General features: G+C 44.3%; 1 protein-coding gene across 2 annotated transcripts in view; it reads left to right on the top strand.

Moving 5' to 3' along the window:
- LOC147134504 (uncharacterized) overlaps positions 1-12912 on the top strand; it is a 229640-nt gene that overhangs the window by 160573 nt on the left and 56155 nt on the right. For both annotated transcript variants that reach the window (XM_086054778.1, XM_086054779.1), the window contains exon 7: positions 4345-4500. The gene's annotated coding sequence lies outside the window, so the exon portion shown is untranslated. The remainder of the gene's footprint in view (positions 1-4344; positions 4501-12912) is intronic.

The following is a 12912-nucleotide window of genomic DNA, read 5'->3' as shown; positions in this document are numbered from 1 at the left end:
GCGTTTACAGAGCTAATCCCGCCTGTTGTGGAGAAGTACACTGTACCCTCGTCTCGGAAGCGACGACTCGCCGCGTAATCCGAGCGTCCAATCAACAAATCCAAGAGTAAACAAAGGGCAGGCATGGAAATCGTGGCGCGAGCGGAAGAAAAAAGTCTGAATGCTTGCTGAATGCTGTGAACAGAGCGAGGAGAGTGGAGACAGCTGGGCAAAGTGAACACGTCTTTGGGGGTCCTTACATCACTCAGTGACTCTTGTTCCACTATGCAAACACACGAGCGAGAACATGTCGTGGGGTCTTTGATGCTATATGTATCAGTCGGTTGCTTTTTGCAATGCGTCACTCTTGATGTTTTGCTCTTAGGAGAATTGATGTGATTTATTTGGACTTTCTTTTGGGTGTGTTGTGGGAGTGTGACAAAAAACGATTTGAATCGGAAAATCGGATTTGATTTAAAAGATACGAGTGCATCGAACTGAATCGAATTGTTCCACTTTAAGTTATATCGAGATACAGTCCCTTTGCAAAATATTGGAACGACACTTTCTTTGTTTCTGCTACTGAAGACATTTGGGTTTCAGATCAAAAGAGGAATATTTCAGAAGTCCAGCTTTTATTTCATAGTATTCCCTGCCTTGACTGCAGCCTCTTTCAATTCTTCTTTGTTTCTGGCAGTTTCCCTTCAGTCTGCTCATCAGGAGGTGAAGTGCATGCTCTATTGAGTTAAGGTCCAGTGGTTGATTTTGGCCGGTCGAAGACCTTCTTGCATATCGTATACATATGAAATCGTCTTCTGAAATCGTCTGAAATCGAGACATATCTTTGAAGGAAATGCCACATTTACGGTACTGACAAGTTCATTCGTATGTATGTTAAATGACAAGAAACTCACCGCATCATATCCTCTCGAACTGAGCCGCACCATATTGAATCGAACCATTATCCCATCGAATCGTTCGAATCAAACCGTCCTTGAATCATTTCACTCCTCATGTATTGAGATAGGGATCGAAATGTCTTTTATTGGAGAGCTGCACACCATTAGTGTGTAAGGAACATCTTATGGGGTCTTGGAAGTTAGTTGCGTGTGGGAGATTGAACAATGGCTTCCACTATGCTAACCCTAGCAGTTACCACCTAAACAACAGCAGATGTTTTGAGTGCAAAAGCAGATGATAATGATCAAGATTACAGAAAATTTACTTTTTTTTGGGGGGGGGTTTGTTTTGTTTTGTTTTGGGTGTCAGCCTGCTCAGGGTAAACAAGGAAATCAAACGTCTTGATGGAAAAAGCCTACTTTATAAAATGAAGCTGAAACTGAATAAAATGCATTATTTGTTCAATTTCCGCTCTATTTCTTTGCATTTGTGCGTGAACGCCACAATCAGGACTCGGGTCGGCTTATTAAATCAAACGCGAAGTCGGGAGCCTGGGAGGCGTCACGGTGACGACGACAATCTCCAGGCGATGAATTAGTGGCATTAGCGGGACAAATTGCGGCTCCTGCAGGCCGTCGGCGGGCTGGTTGCTTTCATAAACAAACCTCTCGACTTCAAGCTCGTCTGGGGGCCACCCGGGCTCGGCCCCCCCCCCCCCCCCTTGAAAAAGAAGCCCCTCGTGATGGAGTCAAGGCCACTTAGGCCGAGTGATGGGAAAGCAAACAGGCAAGTGAAAGTGCAGTCGTTGTAAATGGGTGTGAAAATAAACCACAATAAGCGACATGAGACCTGCTCACCTTCAAACTTCCTGCTTCATTTGCACCATTACATGTAATGATGATGATGACGATGCTCAGCTTCCAGTTGTAATGAAGATTGTGTGTCTCGATCGCGCCGCCTGGAACATGAAAACATCTTTGATTGCAATCCAAGTGATGGACATAAAACATTTTAAAAATTAAGCCCCCAAAGCCAGACCGAGTTAAGACAAGACCAGCAAAATATTCTGAAGAGGTCATACACGAAAAGGTGGGCAGGAAGTCTGACGTTTTGGCTTGAATCAGTTATTTTCAGGAGATCAATTAATATGAAAATCAATCAAGAGCTTACGCTGTGACAAAGGTACTCAGCCACCTTGCTTTGTAATTTTTTTTTTTTTTTCAGGAGTTTCCTGCAGTCTTTCTTACCTGAATAAATTCACTTAATTGTGACCAAATATTAACCAGATATGCTACTGATTTTTGGACAGAAGACAAGACGGTCTTTGATATCAGCGACTCACCAAAAAAATGTTTCGGACCGATGCAATGCAATTCACTCACTTGACAATGTTTCTACAATCCGAAAGTACGAACGTGTTTTGCTCATTGCCTCATTTGTCAGGATTAAGACCAGGGTCCGTGTTATCAATAACACACCAAAATCACAAATAGGACACGTCCTCAGCAGTGCCTTAATGTCCACAGAAAAATCGTGAAAAGTTACCACTTTGAAAAATGCCATTTGTCTCATTTTTTAGTCTGCTTCTGTGCTCTTATTTATTTATTTTTTGGATGCTCTCATCAGCGCCCCCCGCAGGGTGAATACACACACCGGAGTGCTATTGGGTTTCCGCAGAGGCACACGTCAAATAAATAGCTCCCATGTAACCCAAATCGAGGCATTGCTCAGGTCCTGACTGCTCACTTCCTGAACACCAGGACTGAACATCCAAACTGCCCCACACTGGAGACTCCCCCCAAACCCCTCCACACATTTTGGGACTCAGCCATTCCTCATTGAGGCTGTCCACTTTTCTACATAGACTGGAACAGCACAGCTAGCTTCAATTGAAATCTAATGAGCCGACGCAAAAAAAAAAAGAAAAATCAAAGGGCCACTCCAACATCGCACAACATAACTGTGGTATCAAAAGTTCAAGTCAATGCTTATCTGAACTTAATTACAGTATGAGAATCATTTAACGGCCTAAAGAAATTGAATTTACATTGTGTTGCCAACCAAAACAGTAGCACCTAGCATAAACAGTTTCAGCAGTGAAATAAAACTCTCATGGAAACATTTTTTTTAAATTAACTTTTGGGAGGTTCACCATACCCCAAAACTCACCAAACTTTACATGTGTGTGTCCCCATGGTGAAAATGTACAGGTATGTATTTTCGAGGTTGTGAACATAACCCTAAGGTCCAAGGGACCCATGCCTGAACGCAAACAAGAATGTGGCTACTTATAGATTGATTCCCTCAGTAGTGCCCCCTGGATAGATCAAATGAGCCAGTCACCGATCGACACAAAATTGGGTGAACATCGTAACAACGCATGAAAAAGTCTAAAGGATGCCTGACAGAAATTGAACAGTAAGCCAACTATTTCTGTTTGAAGTGACCAAATGGTTGAATTCCCTCAAAAGTTGGAATAAGTGAGCCCTCGACACAAATTACACCCATTACCACAAAACTGGGTGGACATATCCATTGAAACAGGACACACAAAAAGTCTCAAGGACCCATGCCTGAAAAGAGACCAGAAGTCGGTCATTTTGTTTTGACGTGACCATTTTGGGTAAAGTCCCTCAGTAGTGTCCCCTGAAAGTTTGATAAATTAGCTCCTAACACCAGCTTCACCAATCGATACAAAATTGGGTGGACGGGGCTATCGTATCGGGACACATAAAGTCTCAAGGACTCATGGCAGAAATAAATCAGCGAGTTGGAAATTTTTGTTAGAAGTGGTCTTTTTGGGTGAATTCCTCTATAGCACCCCCTTGAGAACTTGAAAAAGCTACGCCCCCTCACCAGTTTCCCCAAACCAAATGAAATTGAATAGACGTTTTTAGCATGACAGGACCCACAAAAAAGTCTCAAGGACCCCTGCCCGAATTTTAATGGTAAGTCAGCCATTTTGTTTTGAAGTAGTCATTTCTAGCCGTGTGTGCAGTTGTGTGTGTTTTGTAATGCTGCCGCGATTGAAGGCAGAGGAAATGAAAAGTGTTTTGCAAATGTTTTCACAGCCTGCCCCCCCCGGTGTTTTAACACCCTGCTAATGATTACCGCGGATCTGGAGGTTTACCGTGACATGATTCCACACGCCTACATGCTGAGATACACTTACACCACACAAACACATGGTTTGCATGAAACACAGCACCCACAGCAAGGGGCACGTGACTTAAATTTGACCTTGTGTATAGCACAGGTTGACCATATTTTGGTTATCCCCCCCAAAAAACAGTTAGGGATGAAGTATGACTTCGATGTGTGAATGGCCTTTAATATCTTTTTAGGTTATCTCTTGCAGGGAATGGGAGAAATTGTGAGAAAATACTTGAATGCAGTCAGCAAAGTCTTCTGCTTTCCAACTTGTTATCACAAACATTCATTTTTTTTAATGTTTTTTTGGAACAGAGCGGAAGCCGAATAACCTGAAGAAAATCCCAAAGAAGCATGGAGAGAACACTCAAATTCCACAAAGGAAAGCCGGAACTGAGTTTCAAATCCAGAACTTGAGAACTGTAAGGCAGACACGCTAACTACAAGATCACCGTGCTTCCCCCAACTCAGGTAATGAAATGATATTAAAATCCCAGCCAGTGTTTTTTTTTTTTCTCATACCCGAAAAGTGCTCTTAGCGAAAGAATACATGTGGTCACTGAAGTGAAACATTCTCCTGCATTCACCAACTAAAGACAAAACTGATTTAGAAGCATCTTCATTTGTCCCGTGGCTCTTCGCAATATTTATGCACACCAGCGCGCTTGGATTACAGCGCTATCATGGGAGGACCCGTTAACGACACGTAATTGTTTCCATTCTGGTTTGGTGGGCTTTGCATTAAGGCGCATTATACCCAAGGAGCAAACGCTGGCATTGTATTATAATGACATGAATATGTTACATCATGCAAACGAGGACCCCCGGGTGACATCTCTTATAGGATTAGCGCACAGCTTGAAACACTTGCGCCACATCCATTTCCCACAAGCTAAACGCACCCTCCACCCTTTGGCTGTTTGTTATGGGAACTGACGATAAAGCACAACACCGAGACACCTGATACTTTATGTTTGCGTTGTGGATGATGGAAAAACTAAAAAAAAAAATCAAAAAAAAAAAAAAAAAAAAAGACGTCCAAACTAGCAAAGATTTATGAATGCCTGTTTCTGATTTAAAAGGGCCCAATGTAAACGTCGCTAGGTTGTACATTTATGTGTATGTGCTCAATTTTAGTACAATTCTAGTACAGTGGAACTTCTCATTTCCTAATTGTACGACCTTGACAGCTTTGAGGTTACAATAATAAGCATCCATCAGATTGTGATGTGACAATAATACAAGTGTGCGGTGAGCATAAGAATAATGTGCTGGGGGACGAGTAAGAATACATTACATTTATTACATTTTTTTTTTTTTTTTGGGCCGGCCGTCCCGCCATCAAAGCTCACCCGTCTCACCTCCCTTCTAGCTTCCCTTTTTGGTGGCTTACCCCCTCCTTGGTTTAAAAGCTTTTTTAATTATGGCAGCCAGCAGGGCTGTCTCTTGGCTCGGTTTGATGGCATTTGTGCAAGAGTGCACACGCACGTGCTCGAAGGTGCACGCAGATGCACTCAAAACAAGCAAAGTAGCTCCATAGGCATAACATTATCTTTACTACAAATTATAGTAAAGCTTTAAACCACCGTTTGTGTGCGTGCATGTGTGTGGTACTAAAAGCTAACAAATAAATTGTGGCAAAAGATAGCAGACCATATGAGTCACCCTCTTAAAAGTATCGATCGGTAGCCATAAAGCAAAAAAAAAAAACATGCAAGAGTGTGACATCAATTTTTAAGAAGACAAATGAGGTCCCACTGCTGCAAATGTGTCTGTTTTCCAAGACACTAATCGTATCGCCACCCCACTAAGAGAAAAACCCATCCTTCCCTCCAAGCGCACCCTCCCCCGGTGGGTTCATGGTAGCTTCCTGTTCACACCAATGGGAAGCCTCCATCCTCCATCGAGGGGGGGGGGGGGGTGCACAGGCTGCTATACGCTATTGGGTTACCAGCACTTCCCAGGGGTGCTTTTTTCCCGAGGTGTCCATATGTGAGATACGGGGGATATGGAGGGCGAGGTTCAGGCGTAGGTCCGATTCGAGAACCCGCCCTCTTCAAAGGCGGTGTTGGTCTTTGAGTCACAACAATAGCCCCCTGAAACCTCCCCTGCGCCAGGCCTTGAAGTCGGACACCCTCCTGGCCGTTGACCCTACCCGGCGGTTCTGACGCCTCCCAGCTGATGACGCTTCTACTTTGATGGTGTAACAGAAACACACGGGCCATATGCTGCGACCCTCCGGGGCGACATTACCTTTAAATAGACACCCTTGTGTGATATATAGGTGGGAACATATAATGAGGTTATCTAGACTGACCTACAAGGGCTCAACCTCTGTTGCCTGGCTTGTAATTGCGCACGGAACAGGTTCTGGTTCTTGAAAAAGTGCCAAGAAGGACATAAGGGCATTTTTGGGGGGCTTCAATAAACACTCCAGAAATGATGGAAGACAGAACTGGATGCTTCGTTTCTATAAAGTGTGTACGGTGGCTGAGAGGCAGGTGTCTCTTTCAATGGCTGCTATCAACCTCCCACCATTCACACATTAACACAAACACACACACTTTCTTTCGCGCACACACGGAGTGCATGATGATGATGAGGTTGTGAAAACGGCAAAGAAGAGGGCCGCACCACGGGCAGCCGATATCGATCCCAATCGCATAACTGCGACGCGGTTACCCTTGGCACGCATCCCATTAAGCTGGACCGCGCAGCGGCCGAGATGAGATGACACAAACACGCGCACACAACACAGACACACATTAACGGCGTTATAAAAGTGCAATAGTTGGCAAATTAAGATTTTGCCTTAGGGAAGCGAAGTGATCTATCTTTGTAGCTAGCTAGCTACAGTGCAGTAGCTAGCTATGTCGGGCACAGGTGGAAATCATTGCTTTCTTTCCAACAATTGTTTCAAATTGTTGTAGGCTACATTTTCCATCTGTCCATCATGTGAGCATTTTCGACATTGCCTTCAGGTACCATCTGTAACCCTATCTTTCGATATAATAATAACAGTAATGATGGAAAGCCTCCGTTGACATTGAAGCTTCAGTGCTAGCTTGTTGGATATTCTGGCTGGGTGTTAAACGCCATGACTTGTTGGAATCAAAAGGAAAAACGGAAGACTGGGATTAAGAATGAGGTTCATCTGGGAATGACATGCAACATTGATTTTAAAGACCTCAGTGACTTTTTGACCTGGAAACCCCTACCCCAGCGTGTGTGAAAGTGATGTGGAGTGTTCAACATGTTTGGGTGGCTTCCCGCTGCGAGAGCAGGTGTGTCCATGGAGCATCTTGAGATGCAGGGTCTCCTGTGTAAAAGTTGATCAGGGAAGATACGTTCAAAGACCTTCCAGCTGTCAGACTGTCAAAAGCAGATGTGAAGAATAAGAACGCCTGTCCAGTTTAGGTGTTTGCCAGCAAGGTTTACATGAAAATAAACATTTCAACGTTTCAACATGTCAGCATTTTTATACAATATCATGGAATATAGACATAATTCGGGGGATTCTGCCCTGTAAGAAATCCTTGAACCCAAGAAAAGAAAAGCGGGGTTGGTTGCGTGAGTGGAAGTTTGTCCAAGTTGGTAGTCGGAAACGCTAACAGAAGCCCGTTTAAAATCATAAGCAGACCGGCCTATAGGCGATTACTATTTTTTCCGGCCGGATAGACGGTAGACGATAAACGGACCGAGAATTTTTAGTAAAATGCCCTGTTCTGCAAAATACCTTTATTCGACACTCGAGCAGTGAGTAATAATCATTATAGTCGATGACGTCATTGTCAGAACGCTTTTTGACTTGATGATTTCAAAACTAGTTATCCATCAATTTGTTGTATCTAATAATATGAGGAGATGATTAAACATTGATGTAGTTTCAGAGTCTTCTTAACGACCCTCCAAGGAAAACGATAACTACAATATGGATATGCAGGCTAAAGAAAGATAAACAACAAAGTAGCATCCATTTTCAGGTCATCGTTGTGGTTTTTGATTGTCAGTTGAAGGCTGCGTGGTTTTAGCACAGATTTTTCACAAATTTTGAAGGTGGCTGAATTTGGCAATGTTTTTAATCATCCGAATTTGGCAATGTTAACAACACTCTTAACAACCCCTGTGATGCGCCAAATTTAGAAAACATTTATTATAGCTCTCCAGGAACTTTAAGCCCTGTGTCGCCTTTCAAATGATTTCGTTTGAATATTCTGCCATGTTGTCAGAGCAAGATCTATTGATCTGTCGACAGACGTCAATTGATTTTAAGAACTACTGTGTATGACCATCCTTTCGTGTTTCTTGTGTGTTTTGGTGATCTTAAATGGGATTACTTGCACCAGTAGCGGGCAACAGCTCAAACATGTGCAAGCAATCAAGTCCCTCCATCTTGTCGCTTCCTTCCTCGTCATTTTCTCTGCTGTGATGAAGAGCCGGCGGTCGAGTCTGTCAAGCCTGCCCTCGGCCCATTACAGAGGTCACCTGGATTCGACTCGTGGACCAACGGGAACACAAGTGGGAAAGTAAGGGCCACAAAGCGAGCGAGTCACACCGGGATTTCTACTGGACCTTCACAAGGAAGGAAAGGCTCATGACTAATGGCTTGTTTACACACTTTGGATCTTTGGACTAGCGTAATTGCCCTCCGACTCGATCAATCAAAGAATCAATCAGCTTAAGTAAACATATTAATCATTTTAAGATTCCCAATTTCTGAGAGCCACGTCGAGTCGAGTCAGGCTGCGGCGTCCGAGCAGGAAGTGACGGGTTACCATAGCAGACAACGTCTCGTTCCTTTCAATCAGCTACCGGATCGCGCAGCCCCGATTTCCTCGGGAGCTTCCCAGGCTTAAGGTGGGGCGGCTATGTGGCTTAGCGGCTGTGTGGACCACAACCTCATGGAAACTGAGGGAGCTGAGCTGTCACGGAAGGTTTTGTAATTCAGTCTTTCTCCTGGTGAATCATTTTTTTGCTGTATTTAATAAGCTGATCAACTTGATACCTCAGCTAAGCACAAAGCCTAAGGTTATAATTTCACCTGAATTTAGAAGGAATCTATTGACCTTTCACACTGTCTGTCCACCGGCAGGTTTTTTGGCTCTTTTCCGTGTAGCTGTTTTGTTTGATAGGTGCAACCTTTCCCGTAATATAGGTTGGAGTCAAACCGCTTCCGATTTAGAATCGAAGGCATGGAGGTGGTTTTGTGAAATGGAATCACGCAAAGCCGGGACAGAGGTTCAACACCCGGAACTCACTTCACCTGCGCAGTAGTGTCTTTCCTGTGTCACTTTTTTGTGAGATTGGTTGTTACCATTTACGGAATGCTGGGTGGTTGAAGTCGACCCATAAATTTCTGGCAAATCATGTAGTATCAGAGGATTGCCGGTGGCTGTGTAAAAGGGGAAGAGCGCAATGCCTGGACTGGGAGTGTGGAGTTTAACACCTCCCAGCCACTTCCCCTGCCCTGTTGCGTTGCAAGCAATCTGCGCTGTCTGACACCTATTTTATACCTCACACAAGGAGGAAGGAATATATATCCCTTTACACGGTGCCTGTTAATGCCGCCTTTTTTTCCAAACTTTTTCCTTTCTCACTATCCTGTGTGATAGATCACTGAAACAGAAATGGAGGAATTTCAAATTTCCCGGCTTCTGAATTAGTCTTTAGAGGTGTTACATAGTTTGTGTCACACTTGGAGAAAGTGATGTATCTGTAGCCCCTTTCACACTCTGCCAGTCTAAGGCAGCTTTTTCCAGACTATTTTCCCCTTGTTGCCGTGTGAACTGTACATGAGATGGGGAGTTGAAGTCGGCCCGCAAATTACCTGGCTTCTTCAGAAGCATTACAGAGGCAGCTGTGTAAAAGTAACACCAGTTTAACACCCACTTCTCCGACTTTGTTGCTTTGAAAGCAACTGTCACCGTTCAATTGCTACAACCAACTATTTAATTGTCAAAGCCAGGTTTTTCCAGACTTGTTCATTATTCTGCATGAACGATACCAACAAAGAATCGGAAGTTGAAGGCGACCTTAAATTTCCAAGCTTCCGAGGTCATATCGGAGGTGATGCGGCTGTGTGAAATGGAAAACCGCAAAACCAGGACTAGACTTGTGTGATTTAACACCCAAGACTCACTGCTGCTTCTACCCAATTTTATATGTCACACCAGGGGGAAGGAATGCCACTGCCCATCAAAACGAGCCAACTTTTTCCCTTGACTCTTACTCATGTCAGTTTTGTGCGTGTGGAAAGTATCTAATGATCCGTTTGCAGGAAGTAAAGTACACCCAAAGACTGCAGCAATGTCCCCCTTTGTTGGGTTTTGTGTGAAAGAGACAGGTGGATAAATGCCTGTTACATCTGTAATGCAGCAATTTTGGAGAGACTCAACACTACCTGGCTTTTGTCGGAGGTTTGCGCTCTACTGAGTGTTCCTGAAATTGGATTCCGTCCTTGCTAAGTGACAGTGTGATGATCTCTATCTCCGGGGATGTTCATCCAGTCCAAAAACGGCAACTGAAATTGCATATTCGCGCCTGAGATGTAAGCAGTCGCCAGCCGGCCAGCTGCCCCCGCCGGCGTCCGCTCGGGACGAGAGGTGCAAATGACGCTAGGCCATCTACCCGTCACCGCCACAAAGTCTTCCCGGCAGCTGAGGCTCGCCGGTGGTCCTCGGGTGCAGAGCCTCTCCGGAGCCCACCATGCTGCCCTCCATCATTAGCGGATTTACAGGCCAATCGTAGAAATGTGGCGACTCGCCCACAGAATAAATGGACTTGAGGGTTGCACAACAGCTCTGTTTGAAAGTGGCAATCTTTCCACAGATTGCGGCAGGGGGTTGGAACGACACCTTGTAACTTCTGACTTGGGATAAAGCAGCGGAGCCCACTTCAATCCAATAATTAGACCAAGCATGCACTTACTTGAAGTCCTAATAGGAAATTCCTAACCTGAAAGCCTAACCATGGTTGAAACCCTACTTTGAATGCATTACACTATAACTTAGCCTAATTTTAAATCACCATGTGGGCTTAAAACTATCATTTGTAAGGCCAGGCACACCACTTCGAAACCCTAACACTGGCCTGAAAATCAAATTTGTAACTCTCACCCTTCTTTGAAAAAATAAAATCCGACTTAAAACACCTGTCTTAAACCTTAACCATAGTTTGAGACCCTTCTTTGAAAAGTTTATCCTGGCTTGAAACCCCTCAACCAAGCTTGGAATACTAATTTCAAACACAAACTTGAGCTTTAAGTGCTGCTTTAAGTCAAAATACAGGCTCGGAACCTTAAACCAGGCTTGAAATCTTGATTTGAAACTTTAGTTTGAAACCTTAACTAAGGTTTGACTCACTGACTTGAAGCCCCGACTCTTGTTTGAATCCCGATCCAAAGTTTAGAGCCCTACTTTGAAGTGGCAGTTCTGGCTTGAAACCCAAAGTAGCAGGGCCCAGTGCAATCCAGTAATTAGCCCGAGCCCGATGTGGGCCAGGCATCGGCTGGCTGTTCTCAGGCACACCTCCTAATGGCCTTCGCAGAACCATCTTTAAGAGTTAGCGCTCCTGCCAAGCCGGCCCGCGTGCAAAACAAGGATTTCAGATTTACGGGGACTGTAATGAAGCCAGGCTGGCGGGAATGGAGAGGCTCTGTACATTTCACTCCCGTCTCCTCAGGTTGTTTTGACCTAGAATCGTACGAGCAAAGCGGAAAAAGACAAATGAAACCCCAACTGTCAGCGCCCTCCCCTCCTCTTGACCCCCTCAAGGCACCGCGACAGCCGCTCCCCGTCTTGCAACGGGTGCTGCCAAACGCATGCCAGAGAGCGATGACACGCTCTCGACAGGTAACTCCTGGCTGACGAACGCCGTATGTTACCGACGCCGACCTCTCACGCAGGAAATGGTACACTTTGCACTTTATTGGTCTCTTTACGTGTCTGTTCCCCTGTCTAAATAAGCTATAAATCCCGCAAAAAAATGGTCTCGTGAGGAGGTAAAGGTCTTTGCAGTCAACTCAAACGGATTCTCGCTAAAGGACAATGCAGGGTGTGCTCAGTTTACAAAAGTGGTTTGAGTCCAACAGTGGTGATGTAACCTGAATTTGTAAGTAAGAATGCGCTGTAATCTATCACAGTATTAAAGTTATGTAAGCACGGTCAATATTTCAGTTTACTGGAGGGCCTGCAAATGAAAGTTTCGGTTAAGATGATCTTGTACATTGAACCGTGGTCGGTGGTCTTCTTGACGCCAGGAAGTGTCACACTCGATAAAAGCTTTCAAACGTGAATGTGAGCAATATTTTTGATTTTTTTTTTTTGAATACTTGAAGTCCTCAGGAGAAAATGAATGCGAGCTGACTTGTCAACAGTATTGCCGGTAAGAAGGAAAACAGCAGGGGTAATCTGAGAAGCCAGACTGCCGATCACATGGCAAGTCACAAGCAGCGAACTTTATATTAAGCAAATATTGTGACAATATTTTCGACATCGCTGTAATACACACCAAGAGTTGCCTTTGTAATGCCTTGTGAAAAACACATTTGTATCGTACTTAATATGGAGCCACCTCATGGTAACAAACTTTTTTATTTGGGTAGCTTCTTGGAACTAGGCGTTTAAATTGAGCCACGTGCTGCTTCACCAAACAATGTAAATGATCACTTTGTAAGACTGAGAAATGTCCCTTCCAACCATGGAAGACTCCAGTTCTCATAAATCTTTATGCTGGTTCAGCCTATTGTCCAAAGAGCGCTAGAGTGGCCCTTTTAGCTCTGAGGCTGCCGTAACCACAGGCTGCATGTTGGTTGGCATGTCTGCCGCTTTTTTTAATAAGCCAATTACGTGAACGTAGCTTCTAAAAGGCACCAAAAAAAGAGAA

Source organism: Filicampus tigris, chromosome 16, assembly GCF_054856515.1.
Source record: "Filicampus tigris isolate MCC_2025a chromosome 16, RoL_Ftig_1.0, whole genome shotgun sequence".
Lineage (NCBI taxonomy): Eukaryota > Metazoa > Chordata > Actinopteri > Syngnathiformes > Syngnathidae > Filicampus > Filicampus tigris.
The sequence above is the reverse complement of the archived record's forward strand: the minus strand, read 5'-3'. Positions and strand labels throughout refer to the sequence as shown.